Here is a 5,559-nt window from a genome sequence, read left to right as displayed (position 1 = left end):
GAACGTCATCGTGCGTAACCATAGCAACGGTAACCAGGAAGTGCACATGCAGGGAGTAAACAAGAGCACACCGTTTCTTTCTTTTTATTTTCGTGTGTTACAACTATTTTTCACCTCATTAACACAATGGAAACACAATGGAAATACAATTAAAATAATTCTTTGAATAAAGCCTGGGGTCATTTAAAACCGACGGGTGGTTGCTCATTGGTGGACTTTAGGGCAGAGATGCCTTCAAAATAAAGGTTTTTTTTAATTAAAAATGTGCATATTTTAACCATTGATGTAGGGTATGTACACAAATAAATTCAAATTAAAACCATAGTCATGAAGTGAGATTTATGCTTATTTTAGGGTAAAATCAAATAAAAATAAAACATTTTCAATGTTTGTATGTAATTTTTCAATTGGGTAAAATATTTTTATCATAGTAAATATTTTTACTTTGTTATTATTATTTTCTTTCAACTTTGTTTAATCTCTTAAAGTGAGGTTTTCAGATAAGCCCTCATGGGTTCCTACCTCACCTGCACATGTGTTTTATTTTTTATTTTTTTCCTGTTTGATACTTCTTTCAAAAATGTGCAAATAAACTAAACTAAACTAAATGTGTAAAAAGAATCCTCAAGTATTTTCACATGGCAGCAACAATTCTGCTTTCACAAAGATGCGTTACATTTTGTATGTGCACTTAGTGCTAAACTGAGTAGGCCTACACATACATGGAAATTACTTGTATTATGTGTATCATTTCTTACAATAAATTACTTTATAAATATTTTTATGCAGTCGTATTCTTCTGTGTTGTTCAGAGTTATACAGAGCTTTGTACAGAGTTATACGCTTCTACAATCTCGAAGGGTCAGTGGGGGTCCCCAGTCTCTGGCATCCTTATTTTAGGGGTCGCAAGCTGAAAAGTTTGGGTACCACTGGACTAAAGGGTCTTATAGGTCTCTGTAAATTATATTACAAAGAATAGGGTCTGGAGCTGCTCTTTATGAAGTGTCATGAGATAACATTTGTTGTAATTTGGCAGTATTAAAAAAAAGTGGAGTTTTCCTCACAGAACTTAAAATACATTTTGGGGTTTCTTTGCATTTGTATAACTTTAATAGTAATATTGTGTTCTGTGCACTGAGGTGAACCTTGGTGTTGCGCACAGTGTTGGCATTATCATTATATAGGCTAGTCGTGTACAGAGCTTTGTGTAGGTAGATAGGTGAGATGGTCTTAATGGACAAACCAGTAAATAAGTGTCAGTCAGGAACTGTGTAGGACAGTGAAACTAACCATTAGAGCATATTTAGAATACGTCTGTTCAAGCACCACAGCGTTTTTTTTAAGGAGAAGGCAGAGAAAGTATTTTGATCCTGTAGCCTACATAAATGAGTAACAATGAGCCTTTTTACAGAAGATATTTTAACATGTCAGCAGGCAAACCACTTAAACTCATTAGCTCACCAACACCTCTGCTCCATGTCGCCTACGTTAGACAACATGTCATTTCAGAGAGCTTAACTCTTAACTTAACAAGAAAAAAACGTGTGGAAGCTACATCTCTGTCTGGGATTGATTATGGTGACATCCTCATCCGCTTTACAGACTCTAGATTCAGCGTATCCTGGATCTCTTTGCTTCATGACCAACACAAGATCCCTCGCACACCACCACTGCATTCTTTTTGCTTTGGTGGGTTGGACATCATTAACAATTCTCAGACAACAGCGTCATCATCTTTATTTCAGTCTTTCTTGTTACCAGTTGCAAACCTCAAATGTGTTGCTCTTCACAGTCCCCAGAGTGCTGACAGATCTGAGGAAATATGCCTGCACAATGGGCAAGAAACAATCTTCAAAAAGAGCTCACACTGATATCACTGAACAAATCTAAGAGCATCATAGAGAAGGTGGTGATGGAGGCATGTGGTTGTTTGCCATGAAAGGCTACTGTCATATTCCTTGGTGTGTTTAGTTGCCTGAACTTGAAAAGGGAGAAGAAGACGACAGAGGAAGCTGGAACAACTCGCTCATTCTCTTTGTATTTGTTTTTACATTTAAACATATTAAAAACATCTTCTAGAGTTTAAGCAGCAGCAGAGAACTTGACAGTTGTGAACTAATGGCGTCTCTGCAGTCACTGAAAATGAGCATGTGGTTTCTGGGGCAGCACTCACCTCCGCTCCTGCACGCACACACACACACACACACACACACACACACACACACACACACACACACACACACACACACACACACACACACACACACACACACACACACACGCCGTGCAGCCCCCTCACTCTGACATCTCTCCATGCATGTCCTTAGGATACTGTTTGTGCGTGTGTGTGTGTGTGTAACATGTCTCAAGTGTAAAATTGAATTTCCCCTCAAGGGATTAATAAAGTATATCTCCTTTAAAAAAAAGATGAAGAAAACCCTGTTTTTTTAAATCAAAAACACTTTCTAGAAAGAGGTTTATTACTTTTGTCAGTGCTGGCAGTTATCAAACAATTAACTTATAATAACCAGAGAAAATACCTTTGAAGTAATGTACCTTACTTACCTTACCATAGTGTGAATTGTGTGGGTTTTGTGTGTTCTTTTTATTTCCCCTCTCTCTTTCTCTCTCTCTCTCTCTCTCTCTCTCTCTCTCTCTGTCAGAGGGCAAATTGTCAGGGGGCCATGCTGCAGAAGTGTTACTATACTTCAGTGGAAGGACAGTGTTTTCCTGAAGGCGAAAAACGGAGGAGATGAAACTCTTGTGCAGTTGCAATACCAATAACCCACAGATGAGGGCAGCATGGGACCTCTTATTTATTCATTAAACTGAATGAATAGTATTCCAACACTGGTTCATCTCTACTGCAAACCAGATATTTCAAGTTAAATCAGCCGCTTTAAAGCAAATATTACCCTCACTAACCCTCCAACATACTGTAGCAGGATTTAAATAGTCCACCTGGACATATATGGTCCAATAAAAGGTGGGTCATACCTACAGAGGGATCAGACTTATCATGTGCCATTAAAAATATGTCTGCTCCATTGCATAGCAGTCGAACAGGTGTAAAAAAAAACCTCTCCCGGTCCACGTCTGATGCAGTTCCTTACTTCCCAGGCTGGAACTATGTGGACGTTCCACATGTGTGGCGGTGATGAGGACCCTAGAGGTTTTGACTGTCTCCTCTTCAAGTTTTTTTTTTTTTTTTCAAAGACTGAACAGATGCATGCAAAGCAAGAGTCCAGCTGAGATTTCAGAGCCAGATGTGTTTACACTGTGAGACACAGAGTAATGATCTGTGGAACAGCATTAAAGCAGACACCAGTGGGAGAATTGTTGTGATGATTCTTTGTTCAATCTCACTGTTGTGCATTTAGTTATTAGGTTTTTCTCAGTACATGTTCTTTATTTGCACGCAATACGGAAAATGTGCATGTTTAATAAAACTTAATCTTGTCTCCTCAAGATCTCCCGACCAAGTTTTCCATGAAGGGAGAGGGAGAGGACATTACTCTCTGTAAAGTTCAGCAGAGATCCACTCCTACAGCACCTCGTTGAGTTGATTCATCAGCAGAGAGGCAGAAAGGTGAGTCTGAGCAGAGTGCAAAAAAAGGGAGGCAGGAGATATTTCACTAAAGGTGTACTCGGGTGTGGTAGTAGGAAGAAAAGTGGGACATGACCGATTGACTTCCCAGGGCCCCAGTGGAGGGAGGGGCCTTTATTGAGACTGTAATAATTTATTCCAAAAATGAAAAAAAAAAATATTTGTTTCTGTCATACATGTCATAAGAAAGGCAACATTGGTCAAGAAAATTAACATGATTCTTAACTCTGTCTTAACTCCTAAAATCCTACAAAAAGAACTGCACGCTAAACGTTTGGTTAAAATAATAAATGTAAACAGTAATGAAAGTGATTGGAAGGATGGACGAGCCGTCCAGTAGTCTGTTTATGAAGGATCGGTTGTTAGACAGGCACAGAAAATCATAAGTGACCCCTCACAAATTCTGTTCTCTGAATATAAAATGTTTCCTTTAGGAAGAGGTTAGCGAGCCTATAAGTAAAGAAGTAACTGCTTCAGGCTCTCTTTCCTTCCATCGTCAGTCACACTGCTGAACAACAGCTCAACCTGCCCCCAGCTCAAGTAATCTATGCACAGTGTTGAACTTGTTTTAACTTCTCTTAGAATATTTTTTGCCTTTAGGCTTTTTTATTGCAATTTATTATGTGTTTTTTTTTTACACTGTGCATATGGAAGTCTATCTATCTATTATGTACTGTATGCCTAACTAAATGTGGTTTAATGGCTGTCGTGTCTTGTTTTATGTTTTATGTAAGTAAGCTGCAGCGGTTTAGTGGTTAGCAATGTTGCTAGCGAGGAGGTTTCTGGTTCGTCTGACAGGAGCCTCGCTGTGTGGAGTTTGCATGTTCTCCTCGTGCATGTGTGCATTCTCTCCGGGTACTACGGCTTCCTCCCACAGTCCAAAGACATGCCCGTTAGGTTAACTGGTGACTCTAAATTGCCTGTAGGTGTGAATGTGAGTGTGACTGGTTTTCTGTCTCTATATGTCAGCCCTGTGATTGGCTGAAGAACAGTCCAGGGTGTAACCCCGCCTCTCGCCCAATGACAGCTGGGATCGGCTCCAGCCTCCCCATGACCCCAAACGGGAAAAGCGGTATTGATAATGAATGGATGGATGCCCTTTTGTACTTTTCATAAAGTGTGTCCTTTAAAAGGTGACATGGAAAATGTTGACAACTTTATTTGAAAGCTTTTAAAGGGGTCATGTGTGTCATGGACGTTTGGTTATAGTGATATTTCAGTGTTGATGGAGGCTGTGGTGGAGGGGCCCAATGTGATATCTTTTCATTGGGCCCAGAAATCCATGCACTACCCCTCGGTGAACTGTCTGCCAGTGTCACCCCCTATGCTCTGGTTTAAGGTTTTCGAAGGACTGACATCACACTTGGAGAGTTTCATTTGTAATCTTGTGTGAGGCTGGGGGCTTGAAGTCATCTGTGGCGCTGCTTTAGTGGTCTTACAGTGCCTCAAAGATCACGCGAGGCAGCTCTGATCCGAGATATACCAGTGGTTGGGAATGTGGCCATGCATGTGGACAGTTCATCCGTTCAGAGCCATGGTCTTTGCTGTATGATTGTGTTACGTTGTGGCTTCGGTTAAGGCTTTTGGTTGTGGAAACGTGCTCTTTTGTGCTTCGGTCAGGGGGTTGTGTGCCAGAGGAAGCTGAAGAACTCATTCACATTTTTGTGCCACAGCAGCGAGTCTGTAAAAACTTTTCTGAAGGCCGCGTGTTCTTGTGTCATTGCACTTCTGCAGTCTGGGTAAACAATCAGAGCTTTCATGTAGGTCAGACCTACTTTGAAGAGTTTATTGTCACCTACAAAGCCGCTAAATATAGACCATATCTGACAGCTATGATGCAGTGAGTCTGCTCTTATTTTCTCTGAGTGGTTCCCAACTGACGCTCAGGCTTCATTAACTTCATTCCCCATCTTATTAAGGTTCACTGGTTATTGTTCTGCTGTGGCGTTCAC

The sequence above is a fragment of the Labrus mixtus genome, chromosome 4 (genome assembly GCF_963584025.1).
Source record: "Labrus mixtus chromosome 4, fLabMix1.1, whole genome shotgun sequence".
NCBI classification, from domain to species: domain Eukaryota; kingdom Metazoa; phylum Chordata; class Actinopteri; order Labriformes; family Labridae; genus Labrus; species Labrus mixtus.
Note: the sequence above shows the minus strand (reverse complement) of the source record.